The sequence below is a fragment of the Silene latifolia genome, chromosome 1 (genome assembly GCF_048544455.1).
Source record: "Silene latifolia isolate original U9 population chromosome 1, ASM4854445v1, whole genome shotgun sequence".
In the NCBI taxonomy this organism is placed as follows: domain Eukaryota; kingdom Viridiplantae; phylum Streptophyta; class Magnoliopsida; order Caryophyllales; family Caryophyllaceae; genus Silene; species Silene latifolia.
The window spans coordinates 32,148,968-32,165,006 of record NC_133526.1 but is presented as its reverse complement, the minus strand read 5'-3'; the positions used below and the strand labels follow the sequence as shown (position 1 = coordinate 32,165,006).

General features: G+C 38.7%; 1 long non-coding RNA gene across 3 annotated transcripts; it reads left to right on the top strand.

The window, feature by feature from the left end:
• Window positions 1-5,733: 5,733 nt before the first annotated feature.
• Window positions 5,734-15,220, top strand: LOC141602514 (uncharacterized). Of its 3 annotated transcripts, none has more exons than XR_012524500.1 (6): window positions 5,741-6,148; window positions 6,258-6,338; window positions 6,966-7,118; window positions 11,376-11,528; window positions 12,134-12,197; window positions 14,863-15,220. It is a non-coding gene; the product is annotated as an uncharacterized LOC141602514 (long non-coding RNA). The 3 variants fall into 3 exon arrangements; XR_012524503.1 differs by having other exon boundaries at window positions 5,742-6,148; window positions 7,005-7,118; XR_012524498.1 differs by having other exon boundaries at window positions 5,734-6,148; window positions 6,258-7,118.
• Window positions 15,221-16,039: the final 819 nt, after the last annotated feature.

The following is a 16,039-nucleotide window of genomic DNA, read 5'->3' as shown; positions in this document are numbered from 1 at the left end:
TCTTATAAGTATGTGTGAGTAGTCTTATCTAAGGTCATGGGGGATATTGGGTGATTAAAGGGGGTGAATTTGGGTTGTTACCCTTTTGAATTGGGTAATTAATTGGTTTTACTCTTGTGCATATGAAGTGCTCGATGAAATGTTTGAACGAAAGTTTGAGTCTTTCATTAATATATTTAACTTATGTTGGTGCATTATGCTATTGGATGGTTTTAGAAGTGTTTAATGAGATGCTTATATGAAAGTTGAAGCCTTTTTTAGACATATTTGATCATCTTGGTGCCTATGTTATTAGATAGTCTTTATGCATGTTTGTGATGAGTTTGTCTCAACTAAGTGAAAGCTTATTTGTAAACCCTTACTCCCATGCCTATGAAATGTTTGATGGATTGCTTAAATGAGAGTTTGAGTCTTTCATTATCATGTTTAGTCTATCCTAGGTCGAAAGCCAATGGAAGGCCTATATGGCATGGTCAAGACGAGTTTTTCTTACTAAGTAAATGCTTGTTGGTTAGCTCTAATTGACTAAGAAATTAGGATCAATCATAGGCATTTATCATTACTCATTTCTTGTTAACAATCTTCTCTTCCCCAACTTACCCAAGTGAACCCAAAGACCTTAGTTTTCCTTTATTAATTAGAAACAATTTTATTTAGTTTAATTTTATACCTTGTTGCATCTTAGTTTACAATAAATCAATCTTTCATTTGTTTGACTAAACTAAAGACTTAAACAAACCAAGTATCTAACCCCCGCCATCTTTGTGTTCGACCCCGATTAAATACTACTTTTTAATTGGGTTTTATAAATTACTTTTGATTCGGAAATGACGACAAATCCCTATATCAAAAATCACTCGTTTCTTCAATGAGTGACTAGTGAAACCCGTGAGAGTCGGTCTTTGGTCTCCTTTTGGGCAAAGGTTTGATATGGAGTCGAATCTTGTGTGTGCCGTTTCATTCTTGGGTGTATAGCGAAGTACTTCCTCTTTCCCACCTAAAATTTGTTTCTTAGGCTATCCGTGTTGTCAATGTTGGCTACTTGAGCTAGAATTAGGGAGTCGACACCTTGGTAAGACCCGGAGACGACATCCTCCACTAATGACTTTCTTTATTCGATTTTTGAAAGCAAAACGGCTGCTTAGATGAGGAAAGCGGTTTGACTTTTTGTAGATGCATCCATTGTTTGTTGTGTGCTTAATGTTAGGATATGTCCAATTTTCTGCAAACCCCCACTTGCCTTGCAAAGGAGCACATACCTCATTGTGTTTTATTGCGAGTTGAAGGGACGGAGAAGGCCCGTTAATTGCCTTTCATCGGATATTACTAGTTTAGATAGTCCTTCTATATTACAAGTCTTAGTTTATTTAATGAGCTTATTCGAGGACGAGTAAGGTTTAAGTGTGGGGAGATTTGATCAGTAGTAATTTAGTAGCATTTTATCCCCATATGTATCCTTGTTTTGACTCGATTTTGTGTGCTTTTATTGAATTAAAGCTCATTTTACTAATTTAATTAATAATTATTAGTTTTAATATAATTATTGCAAATAATCTTTACTTTCGTAGAATTGATACTACTTTTTGTCATATTAATTTTGCAGGTATCGGGTTCGTGAATAAAGGAAAGGAAATCGAGAAACAATCGGGTTGAGACGGAACTTGGTACAAGACGACTTGGCAAAGTGTAATAAAGTTGGAAAAGTCAAGGTCAATATAGACCTTAGCCTCACAATCTCTTTCACTTTGTTGTGTCTCTGAAGTCGTTCTTCATCAGTCATCACCATCAACAATTCCACCATTCATCTCGCCTGACCTGCTGTTCCTCTATGAATTCGAGCTCCAGTCACCGAGCACCACCACAAACTCAACTCCACCTCGCTCATACATCGAAACAACGCCAGCATCATCGCCTCCTTCTCTGTCCATGACACCATTGATGCTCAACCATGCCCAAACTGTAACACCAGCAGCAACAACACACGAGCATCAATAATTCAAACCACCAAACCAGCCCACCATTACTCCATCACCATTAAACCCGTGTCCCTTCTCCTCCATCATCAACGACCTGCATCTACCATCAACCACGCATCACCCATTCCTGCACCATTTTCGCACCACCATCAATCCACCATGTCGACTAATTCGACAAACACCAGCAGAGCAGCAACATCGACATCCATCAACTGCAACTCCGTCGCCGTCAACCCATCATCCTCCACTCAGCCGTCACCGTCCTTCAAATCGACCACCATAGACCCGCACCTCCATTAACATCACCATTCAACACGGCCCAATTTCGTTCCCGCTTCATTTGCATCATAGGTACTCCCAGTCCCAGCCGGGTACCCGACTGCCTACTCCTCGTCTCGCAACATCAATTGCTCTCCCAGACGGCCCACCGACTGCTTCCCTCACCACCGGCTGGGAATACATACAAAACACCCTTCATTTTCCAGAGAACTCCCAGCCGGCCTTGTCACCGGCGGCCGACACCTCGTCTCGCAGCACGCCAACATCAACAATCGCATCGAATTGTCATCCCTAGACGGGTCACCGGCTGCCGCCCCCTCAGCCGGCTCACAATTCCATCAATTCGTAGCTTTGTTTCCTGAGAACTCCCAGCCGGTGCCACCACCGGCGGCCGGTGGACCGGCCTTGACACCATTCACTGCTTTTAAATCCCGTGTCCGCCCTTTTGTTTTGTTTATATAGTAAAAGCTCACATTTCCCCTTTTTTGGGTTGAAGTGTCGTGTCTTTTCTAAGGGAGGGAGATTAGTTTTATTTTGATTAATATTATTATTATTATTATTATTATTATTATTATTATTATTATTATTATTATTATTATTATTATTATTAGGATTATTATTAGACTAGTAATTAGAATACCCCAATATATACACTACTCTCACACAATTAGACTAATATAGAACACCCCATACCATTTAGACTACAAAATGAGAATAACTTAGCTTATTTTTTCCTCTAAATATTTTAGAACCCTAATATTTCTCCTCTCTCAATATTTCTTCAATTAAATTTGTAATCTTTCTTTAATTATAGTTAAATTGCTCTCTAGTTTATCCAAGTTCTTCTCTTTTCATTAGTTTACAATTAGTAATTTTGGGTTGTATTTGGAGAATTGAAGAATCCTTCCATATTTCAATCCAAGTTATTGTCTTTTGGTATAATTTCTCTTCTTAATCTCATTTCTTTTAGTTTATTTACATTTCTTGTTCATTTAAACTATTGTTTGAATTAGTAACCATGTTTATTGTGTTATTCATGCTTGTTTCTTTATCTTTCAATTTCTCTCTTATAAGTATGTGTGAGTAGTCTTATCTAAGGTCATGGGGGATCTAAGGTGATTAAAGGGAGTGAATTTGAGTTGTTACCCTTTTGAATTGGGTAATTAATTGGTGTTAGTCTTGTGCATATGAAGTGCTCGATGAAATATTTGAACGAAAGTTTGAGTCTTTCATTAGTATGTTTGACTTATCTTGGTGCATTATGCTATTGGATGGTTTTAGAAGTGTTTAATGAGATGCTTAAATGAAAGTTGGAGCCTTTCTTAGACATATTTTATCATCTTGGTGCATATGCTATTAGATAGTCTTTATGCATGTTTGTGATGAGTTTGTCTCAACTAAGTGAAAGCTTGTTTGTAAACCGTTACTCCCATGCCTATGAAATGTTCGATGGATTGCTTAAATGAGAGTTTGAGTATTTCATTATCATGTTTAGTCTATCCTAGGTCGAAAGCCAATGGAAGGCCTATATGGCATGGTCGAGACGAGTTTTTCTTACTAAGTAAATGCTTGTTGGTTAGCTCTAAATGACTAAGAAATTAGGATCAATCATAGGCCTTTATCATTACCCATTTCTTGTTAACAATCTTCTCTTCCGCAACTTACCCAAGTGAACCTTAAAACCTTAGTTTTCCTTCATTAATTAGAAACAATTTCATTTAGTTTAATTTTATATTTTGTTGCATCTTAGTTTACAATAAATCAATCTTTCGTTTGTTTGACTAAACTAAAGACTTAAACAAACCAAGTATCTAACCCCCGCCATCTTTGTGTTCGACCCCGATTAAATACTACTTTTTAATTGGGTTTTATAAATTACTTTTGATTCGGAAATGACGACAAATCCCTATATCAGTAAGATAACTAGTAGTCTTGCGACAAGACTCACTCAAAACTACCAATAATCTATCTTAATCTTGACAAAGTTTTAAGTTGAGTCTTGGAAATCTAAGACTCAATTTAAGACTTTGGGTGAGTCTTGACCCCACTTTGAAGGGAAAGTACCCAATGAGTGGATCACATGTGTCATTTATTTTTGTAAGAAAAAAAAAAGTGAAGTAAAAAGTAGAGTCTGAGGTGAGTCTGACGGATAATATATAAAGTATGAGGTGAGTTTGAGGCGAATCTGAACAATAAAAAAATAATATAAGTTAGTGAAAAGTTGATGTGGTAGAGTCTTAAGACTTAGAAGAGTCTTACCGATAATCTTATCCTAAGGTGGAATTGCATGAAAGTTTTTTAAGAGGAAGCCCAACTTGGAATTTAGAAAATGATACTATAATTTTGCCTCCAAAAGGCTTTGTGAGAATGCAAACATATAGAGTGGTCGTGACATGATTAGGAGAAATGACCTTTCTTAAAACTTCACACGCACAAAATAACAATTAGTGTTGAGATGTTTTGTGTGCTCATGGTAGACATTGCCTTGTAGTCAAACTTCGTGGAGGACTCAAATATGTCTTGTGCTACTTATTCTTCCCGGAAATCAAAGAACCACACAGAAAGACACAACAACACGTAATGGATTTGCAGCTAAGAGCATGTGCATCGGTGTAGTTTTAGTGCCCCAAATGCTACATCTCTCTTCTTATGGGGAGCCCCATGACTGCTCTTACTGTCCCAACAAATGGGGATGCCCAGTATACTGGGTAGGTTCCCAAAAAGGCAAAATCAATGTGAACAATGTATTTTAATTATCGAATATTGTAGTCGAAAAATTTTGGTGGGTCATGAAAAGATAGAAAAATGACTTTGGGGAACCCCATTGATGTAGGAAGTAATTGTGAAATGGAGATGATAGATTAAATAACTAGTGGAAAATGATGTGGAAAAGAGAGAGAAGATTTAGGGCACCCAATAAGTGCACATGCTCTAAAAGAACAAGCCCCAAACCTGCATCACAACACGCACAGAAATCATGATTATGAACAACATAATAAAAGAGAGGAGCACTAGAGGAATTGAACCCTTAAGATATCTAACAACATGCATTGCAACTTAAAGATGAGAAGTCTTAAGAGGGTTCATAAATTGTCTCAGGTGCTCTACTGCATATATATAAGACCTAAACGTAAAACCCTATAAGAGCTCATATTTCCATATCTTTTGATAGTCACCTTAGTCAAAACTCTACGAAGATCTCTCGATCATCAGACTATCTCACCACTAGACAGGACAGTAGACACATTGCTCTTCCTACGAAAAAAACAACAATAAAAGTTCTTACACCGATTATCCATGTTAGCGAAAACCTACTTTGTTAAAGCATACAAATATACAACTACCTATTAATAAGTACTCTTAATCTATCCCCCTTACTAAAATGTGGGCAAGGGAGATTACTGTTCCTAATGAACAGTACTCACATGCTACACTTTTGCCTCTTTTCCCCTGAAACGCTGCGTTTTTGAGCATAACAAGCCAAGACCTTGACCAATTTTCTTAACCCCCACTATCAGTCTCTCACCTCAATTATTTTTACCTCCCAAACAATCTGCATCACAATCATCGTCCCTCAAACTCTCGCCCGGCCTCACCATCACCTTCTCCTCCTCCTTTTCTCTCCTCATCATTTTTCTTTCTTTCTAAACTTCATGTCTTTTACTAGAATCAGCTTTTTTTTCCATAAAGAATGGATTCAAACTCCATTGAAGTATCAATTTTAGATCTAAAGAGTAGCCAAACGCATCGTTTAGTGATTCAAAGACCATGATTGTTAAAAACAGTGATATGATCATGAATATCACTACTTTAATTGTTGTACTTATTGGTTGTGCTTTGGAGAAAATGCGACTTTCTGGTACTCAAATTGGTACCGCTGAAGGATTTGTAAGGTCCGTTTTTTATTTATTTCATTTTATCTACCTTTTCCCTCAAATTTTTCTTAATCATACATACATCTCCACCATTTCCCATGAACCCTAATTCTAATGATGGCTACAGCCTCAACTCTTCCAGCGGAGACGCAAGGATCAACAACGAAAGACATGGCAACGACAGAGCTAACATTGAATTATTTTTGTCGTATGTTTAAGAATTAGGGTTTATTGTGACCTTTTTATTGACGAACCAAGGGTGTTGTTTTTCCTTGGAAATGTTGTTTTGGAAGATTTCTCTGAAACTTTTATATGCAGGTTTTGTTGGGTTATCATTTAATTTGGAAAATTCTTGCTCAAAGATTGAATCGTTAGATTCAGTTGACTATCACTACTTTATGTCTGAGTTTCATTGCTATTCAGTACTTCTATTAGAGCTTTCATGTATAGGATCTTAGATTCGAATCTCGATTATACGAATTCCTTGCCATCACAAATTTGGAATGAATTTTGGTGTTTTGGGAGTCTGAGGTTCATTTATTTGTTAAAATACAAATACTCATATAGACAAACTCGCATAATAAGATGTAACAGTGTTTATTGTGGTTTACTTCGCCTGTTGTTCGAAATTCTTTCGACAATTGTTAAGGATTTCACTTGGATTATTATAGCTGCCTTTTACAAGCTAATTAGTTGAGAAGTTGTTCATTTCATTTGTGGTTAATTAAATGCAATAAGTGATTATTTCCTTACTTTTGATGCCTTTCATAGCTTTACTTTTGACTGCTTTAATAATTTAACTAATTTCTCGATCTTATATGTGTTCTCTTGTTAGATCTGGGTTCTATGAACTGTGCTTGCGGTTTGGTTGCAGGACTAAGCACCCTGGCCAGGAGTTGTTCACATGATGTCCAAACGGTGGCAGGGGTTCCGTTCCGGCGCACATTTTTCTGGGCATGAACTATAGTGGGTTGCGGTGTCCAGCAAGGCAAGTATTCCCCTTCTACTCTTGCTTAGGTGGAGACAATTCATTAGAAACAATAATAATTTAGCTGGTTCATTTGTTGGAAGGTGATGTCGAATGACCATTTTAATTAGTCGTGTTAACTTCGACTCTTCGAGTGTAGTTAATAGGATTTAAATATCATGTCTAGCTTAGCGTCTTTAGCCCGATTGTTTTTCTGGGTGGATATTTAAATTGCTCCGAACAATCAAATGCGTTCACATTTGTTCATAGTCAAGGACTTAGGTATCAAACTGGTTTCTTTGGCGCTGTATTGTGTTGGTTTCTTTAGCATTCACATTTGTTAGTAAACATAAAGAAATGTCAAATTCTTGCAACTGTATATTGGTCGGTGTTAACTCCGCCTGTGAGTGTTTTCGGGCATTCGCTGCCGGTCCCAAGCCCGGATAAAGGAGGAGGGTTGCGGTAGGTCTGTGGCAGCCAGCATAAAAACTTAGTCACATATTATGGACATGAATCGGAATTTGAACATCGTTGGGCGTCTCCTCGAAGCGACGCGCCGCACTTCTTAAACCGGGTGTAGTGAAAAGTATGTGAGGGTTGCTAGGTCGTCGCCCGGAAGCGACGCGCCATCTTTACATCTGGGGGTGGTGTCAAATAGGCAAGGGTGCGCTACATCTTCTAGACCCGGGTGTAGTGAAAAATATGCAAGGGTTGTTAGGTCGTCGCCCAAAAGCGGCGCGCCACCTCGAAGTATGGGTGTGGTGTCAAATAGGTTTGGATCTAGGAAGCATGGTCAAGAGCGGGTAAAGAAATCAGGACATGACTTTAGGAAGGGTAGTAGGTTACGTTTTGGTACTTGGAATGTTGGCTCTTTGTGGGAGATTAGCCGAGGTAGGGAGGTTATGAAAAGGAGGAGAGTGCATATAATGTGTCTACAAGAGACAAAGTGGGTCGGAGATAAAGCAAGGGTGATAGCGCCTTGGGGTTATAAGCTTTGGTACACGGGTAAAGACAAAAGTCGTAATGGAGTGGGTATTGTCATTGATAAAGATTACATTGATGATGTGGTAGAAGTATCGAGAAAGAGTGATAGGATTATGAGCATTAAGCTTGTAGTCGGGGATGAGGTGGTGACGGTTATAAGTGCTTACGCACCTCAAGTAGGTTTGGATGCTTCTTTTCGACGAGCCTTCTGGGAAGATTTGGAAGAGGTTGTAGAACGAGTCCCTATTGGAGAGAAATTGATCATTGGTGGTGACCTCAATGGGCATGTGGGTACTAGTCGAGTTGGCTTTGAGAACATTCATGGGGGTTTTGGGTTCGGGGAGAGAAATGAAGCAGGAAGTGACATATTGGATTTTGCTTTGGCATATGACTTGGGTATAATGAACACTTGGTTCGAGAAAAGACATTCTCATTTGGTGACTTATAGAAGTGGAGGTAATGCTAGTCAAATTGACTTCCTTTTGGTAAGGAATGTGTGGAGGAAAGAGTACACCGATTGCAAGGTCATACCCGGGGAAAGTGCCGTAACACAACATAGACTAGTGGTTCTTGATTTTCGGGGTAAGAGAGACTTGAGGAAGCGAAAGATAATCGGTGAGGCACGGATCAAGTGGTGGAAGCTACAAGGGGGAAACCAACAAGCGTTTTTGGATAAGGTTGGAAGTAGCGATATTTGGTCGGATTGCGAGGAGAAAGATATTGATGCAACGTGGGATAAATTGGAGCATGTTGTAAAGGATTTGGCGAGGGAGGTGTTAGGGGAATCTAAAGGGAATAGACCATCAAGTAAGGACACATCTTGGTGGAACGATGTGGTGAGACAAGCGGTAAAGACTAAACGGGAATGCTATAAGGTTCTGGGGAAATGCATGAGTGATGAGAACTTTGAAAAGTACAAGGAGGCTAGAAGAGCCGCTAAAAAGGCCGTACGGGATGCGAGGGCAAAAGTTAACCAAGAAGTGTATGCCAGGTTGGACACGAGAGAAGGAGAGAAGGATATCTATAAACTGGCTCGCATAAGAGACCGAAAGACGAGAGATATTGGGAGAGTTAGGTGTGTGAAAGATATGGACGACAAGGTTCTGGTTCAGGATAACGAAATAAAGGCTAGATGGAGTTCTTATTTTGATAATTTATTCAATGGACATCAGGAACAAGGTTTTGGGGATGTAGAGGTCACACCAAGCATGGTTAATCGGGAATTTGTGCGTAGAATACAAAAGAGTGAAGTTAGAAAGGCTTTAAGGAAGATGGGGTCAAAGAAAGCAGAGGGACCGGATGGTATACCCATAGAAGTTTGGAGGTGCTTCGGGGAGAAAGGGATCGAATGGGTAACCATGCTCTTCAACAAGATTTGGAGGAGCAACAAGATGCCATCGGCTTGGAGGAGAAGCACGCTTGTCCCTTTGTACAAGAACAAAGGTGATGTTCAAGAGTGTTCCAATTATCGGGGAATTAAACTTATGAGTCATACGATGAAGTTATGGGAGCGGGTAATCGAGCAAAGGCTTAGGAGATGTGTAGACATTTCGGAAAACCAATTTGGATTTATGCCCGGGAGATCGGCTATGGATGCGATTTTTATCATGAGACAGTTGATGGAATACCATCGGGACAAGAAGAAGGACTTACATATGGTTTTTATTGACTTGGAAAAGGCATATGATAGGGTACCAAGAGAAGTACTTTGGTGGGCTTTGGCGAGAAAGGGTGTGTCGCGAAAATATATTGACCTCATAAAGGACATGTATGAGGGGGCTAGTGCAAGTGTTCGCACTAATGTTGGGAGAACGGAAGAATTTCCTATTACCATCGGGGTGCATCAAGGTTCCGCACTTAGTCCTTTTCTCTTTGCTATAGTTATGGATGAGTTGACAAGGGGTATTCAGGACGACATCCCTTGGTGTATGATGTTTGTTGATGATATTGTGTTGATTGATGAGACAAAAGAGGGGTGGAAAGAAAGTTGGAATTGTGGCGAGACTTTAGAGACTCGTGGGTTCAGCCGAGCGGGAGTAAGACCGAGTATTTGAGGTGTCGAGTTCACTAAGGTGGCGGGGTTGAGATCGACAGAGGCGGGGAGTATTATTTTCGATGGGAATGTTATTGAGGGTTCGGATTTCTTCAGATATCTAGGATCTATTATTCAAAAAGATGGGGAGTTAGACGGAGATGTGGCTCACAGAATTAAAGCGGGATGGTTGAAATGGAAGAGTGCTTCAGGGTTTCTTTGCGATAAAGATATGCCCCAAAGATTAAAGGGAAAATTTTATCGCACGGCAATTAGGCCTGCCCTACTTTACGGCTCCGAGTGTTGGGCCGTGAAGCATTGTCACATTCAAAAGATGAGTGTGGCGGAGATGCGCATGTTGAGGTGGATGTGCGGACATACAAGGAAAGATCGGTTAAGGAATGAGGTGATTAGGGAAAAGGTAAAAGTGGCGCCAATAGAGGACAAGATGATGGAAAACCGACTAAGATGGTTTGGCCATGTGAGAAGGAGACCTATGGACGCTTTTGATTAGGAGGCCGGAGACTTGGAGAACGAGAAAAAGGTCCCTAGAGGCGAGAGGAAGACCGAGACAGACATGGTTGAGAGTGATAGAGCACGATATGAGAGTTCTGGGGCTTGAGGAGAGTATGGTGACGGAGAGGGCACAATGGAGGGAAAGGATACATGTGGATTTTTAGTATTTGATGTTTTTTTTGACAGATTTAGTGTTTTTTTTATTTAATTTAAAGAAATTAATTTATTTATTTTTCTCTCCTTTATTACACTTTTTAACCAACCACTTTCTTATAGATTTTACCTGGTTCATTCCAGATCCTTAACTCTATTTCGGTTTTTAAAAATCGTTTTAATCTTTTCTTTCGATTTAAATTTTAAGTCTTTATAAAAGAAAGACGGAATTCGACTTTAAAACCCCTAAGTTTACCTAGACTTTCCATTACATTTTCGTTCTTCCTTTTTGTTTTTCATCTTCCCTTTTTTATTCGCATTTTGAGGCGTGCGTTCACCCATGGACGGTTCGAAAAGATGATTCATGTCAGCCGACCCCAAATCATTTTGGGATTAAGGCTCTGATGTTGTTGTATATTGGTCGGTGTTATTGTACTGGATTAATTCATTTCCAGTGTTTGGAAACTTCAGTTATCACTGCCATAACACCACCACCACCATGTCGGAGTGCTTGTTGTATATACCTAATTGGGAATACAATAAATACATAATGTTATTTGATTGAGTTTCTAATTACTTTTTACAAATTACAGTTGATTGATGTGGAGAAAGATACTTAAATATCCAGCTCAGCTTGCGTCGATGATATGGGATGTTGTGGGACCTGTCTTGCTTGTATGCTGGTGCTATATGCGACCACCTGCGGAGTTCCACAAGACGACAACCGGCGTACTTCACTCCTTGAGGTAATTCCCTATCCAATTTGTTCTTATAGTATAATCATTGTAGAGGGTCCCTTTTCAGGGTAAAGATGTGTCCCAGGGTAAATAACATAAAATATGCAACTGATGTAGGCAACCAATAATTGGAAACAAAGCACGCAGGTACACCGTCACATCGCCTTAGCAACATTACCAGAAAAAATAAATGTACACCAACAAGGCCACTACTCCCGGTTAATTTTTGGCTAGGTTACCTTAAGTTTAAAAAGTCCTACTAAGTTAGCTCATTGTTTGGAATGTGATTTTCCCACTGCAATTAGTAGCTTTTAGTTGGGCTTAAATAACAGATGTGTTATTGTCAGTCACGTTTCCGGTCCTGTTCTGGTTTACAACTAATTGCAGTGCCTAACTTAGTGTCTTTTTTTGTGTTTAGCTTTTTCAAGCGTTGATAATAAACTCTATTTTTCATTATAATAGCTTAGCTATGGTTACTTTGGTACGCGCACACAGACACACAGACACACACACACACAGACACACACACACACACACACACACACACACACACATGGACCCAGTGATTGAGTGGTTTTTATTTGGGTACTGAGCTGGAAATTTTCGTTGTATAGGCGGGTGGAGGTCTCTTCGCATTGGCTGATTTGCCCCTGTGGGATATGCAACTCTAATTCGCAGGTAATATTTGTTAAATTTAGCTTTCTATGTGGATTTTACTTGGTTAGTTCATGATTGTGCCATATCTTAGTCTTTGCTTCGCTGCCCTCTGTTATGCTATTGACCATCATAATGGTTTGGTCGGTAAAACTGACGACGGTATTTTGTGGTCGCTTACGAAACAACTTTGCATCAGTGTTCTTTGAGTATGCTGGAATTTAATTCAAAACCATGCTTAATCATTAAATTGTGCGGCTAACTAATCTATTTTAATTTTAAAATAGTTTTGGCTTCGTATATCTATGTTGTTTGAAGTTTAACAGGAAAATTCATATACCGGTTTAGGACCTTTGTAAAAGAAATTTGAAAATATATTGCGTGTGCGTCACGCTTTTGTTGATGCAATGTCAAACATGAAAGGTACATAAAAATTAATTTTGGAAAAAAAAAACAGGGGGTTAGGAGTCTTGATAGGGAGGAGGGAGGTGGGAGGAGATGGAGAGAGATAGACTATGTGTTTGATTTTTTCCCGGACCAATGTGGTGGGGGAAAGGAATGAGCGTTGAGAGGCAGGTGGGGATAGTGGGAGAGAGATAAACTATGTGTTTGATTTTTTCACGTTTCCGGTCCTGTTGTGGTTTGATTTTTTTTTTTGTTCAGATTGCCTTCGCATGTGTGGTTCTTGCATATATGGAATTACTTGCATACCTATTGCATCATCACAGAATCACGAGGCAGGGGAGAAAGAGGTTCTTGGTTTTGTTAGTTTGAGAAGGAGAAAGGTTGGAGGGAGGGAGGAAGAGAGACTCTCTATTTGGTTTTGTTAAGATTCAGAGGACGATAGGGTGATGGTGGGAGGGAGGAAGAGGGGAGAGGAAGTGGGAGAGGGAGGAAGGTAGAGAGAGTGTTTGTACTTGACTTTTTTCAGATTGGTTTCGCATGTGTGGTGTATTTGCTATTGACTCTTGTTTATATGGGACTAAGCTGGATTTTTATATGGGACTATGGGGAGGGGAGTAACTTGAAAAGGATTAATAGGTATATATTTTCTCATTTATATATATATATATATATATGTTTTTATCGATATGCCAAACATTTTGTTGTAGTTAGATAGTCTGCCTTACGGTGGATGAGGAGGATATTGAGGCTTGAGAAGGAAGTGGTGGCGGTGTAGGTTAGAGGCTTGAGGTTGGAGGAGGAGGTGATTGAATGGTTGGAAGAGGACGTGGAGGGGGAGGAGGTTAGAGGTTGGAGGTTGGAGGTGGAGAGGAGGAGGAGGAGGTTAGAGGTTGGAGGTTGGAGGTTGGAGGTTTGAGGTTAGAGGGAGGTGTTGATAGAAAAATTTATCTTCCCTTTGATTTTCAAATTGACCAGAACTGAACCTTAATTTTTATTTTTCCTTCTTTCTTTAAGGGAAAATTGAACCTTACTTTGTTGGACCTGATATTGACCTGGTTTGAAACACCCAGCTTGAAATTATCTTATTCAAAACCTATCCTATCCAACATTATCTGAATCAACTCAAATGACATATAAAATTACAGCAGAAGTTTAGCTGGACAACAAATAAGAAGATAACAATAAGCCTAGCCATCACCTGAAACAATTCGACTTAGACCTATTAACTCAACATGACTCGTGCAAGACTAATCAAAATGACCAAACTCGACTCAAAATGCATGATATACTCATACTGGCTCAATCTGAAAGTCATGTTTTCCATGCTTAGTTGTTCCATCTACATCTCTTATCCATTTACATCAAGTGATTGTAAATTGTCCTTGTAGGAGACATTTTGGTTGGCTAATTAGGTGAAAACATCAGGGGTTTATGAGTATAGTTGTTAATTGGGCCGTAAGCAGTGGTGTTTTAGGGAAATAATTACCAAGACGTGTATTTATTGAATTTAAAAATAATTTGGCGGGTAAACGAGGCTTGGACTTTAAGATATTTGCGGCCTTAGAATAGGAAACCAGATCCATATTTGATCGAAATGTTGGGTAGTTCTTTATTTTAGTAGTGCTCTGTTCAAACCATGTTTCTCTATCCCTTCCCCTTATTTCACTTTTCTTCCTCCAATTTATTGTTTTGTCTTGTATAGTTTTACTTGTGTTTATTCATGACCTTGTTCAACTGTTTATGTTTATGAAGTTCTTGCTCTTTTAGTCTTTTAGTGCTTAGCTTACTTCCTTATGAAGTAGTCAAGATAGTAAGGTAATTTGTGAAGAAGCTAATTTATGTGTGATTGACTATACATGAGTCTTATGTACCCTAGGACTTAGATTCCTGGAAGCTTTTGGTCATCGAACCAATCTATTGTTGTAAATGACTGTAATGATACAGTATGTTATATGTTGCTCATTGATGTTGTTTCACTTCATCATCTTCAAAACATAAAATAATAGAGTTTGTGACGGTTACTTGAATTCATAGTTAACTTTATTGGGGACGTGGGTATTTGCTGTGTGTTTTGTTGCGGGCTGTAAATTGTAATGGCCGATTATACACCCGTGATCTACTCCTTCGAATAAGAAATTGTGGGTTTCACATGTGTACATGTAGGTGTCAATGTGCCATGTTGGCCAAATCTGTTTCGAGTTCTTGTCCCATTTATTTCAAGTCCTTTTCCCATTTCTGTATAAGAAGATGCTCCATTTAGAGTGCTTTCCTTTCTCGTTTACAGGTTAAGAAGCTTGTGAAGAAAAGAAGATATGCTAGCTAATAGGGATTTAAATGGCTGTTATAGTGCAGCAAATCTAGAGAAGACGCATAGACCAAAGATGTCAAGGTATTGAAGGTCTTAGAAAGAATAAGCGGTCAAATGGGTCATGATGAAGGATTGAAAGTATAGAATTCGCTACCCGAGAAAATGACTTGTATTAGTATGAATAGGCATATATGCATGAACAACAATCATTTGTATTTGAAGACACAGAGTTATCCGAGCCAAGATGACTTGACTTTGTAACTGTGACTACCCATTTCTTATCGAATCCTGTAATCACTCCTTCCAGAAATGGGAAATTTGTTGAAGATGTCTGTTTAAATCTTATTTTCTGTCCCGCGATCCAAATTGGTTATCGCCATTAGTCAGAATTCATCAATTACTTAGGAATAAAGGTCATAAGTAGTTTCTAATAAAGTTCAGTTTGCCTTCAATACCATATCTCCTGAACTTCCCCATTAATGGAAGTTCAGGTGAGGTAATCAAATGAAGTTCGGGAGAGGTAATTAAATGAACTTTGCCAATTCATGGCAAACTGTGCCGATTTAAACATCTAGGGGTACATTAAGTCTTGCCGAGGACGTGTAATATTTCGTCACAAGCTGAAGATGGGGTAAAATGTGACCCATTTAAGACGAAAATGTAACCATTTTTAGATAAATTACTACATCAATTTTCTAAACTATAACGGTTTATCATTAAAATGGTCACATTTTGTCGTTAAAATGATGACATTTAGCCCGTCTTTAGCTTGTGATGAAAAGTATCCGTCTTCAATAAGAATTGGCGCTAGGGATATTTGCTAGGGGTATTGCGTGCTTCGTACCCCAAGATTTAATCAATGCTATCGAAAAAAAGGCATTTTCAAAATGCACACTAAGTTCTCCAATTTTAAGTACTTTTTAAGAACTCTTGTGGTTAATTTTATGTTTTCCCACATTCTTATAAATTTTAGCTATAGCATGTGAAGCTATAAATTACAGCTTTTTATAATTCAAACATAATTTTTGATGCTATAAATTACAACTTATATGTAATTCAAACTTAATTTTTGATCTCGGACTGGAATTGACATATATATATGTTCACCTATACTTATTGATCTTGAATTCAATAACTTAAGTTTTTCCACGCT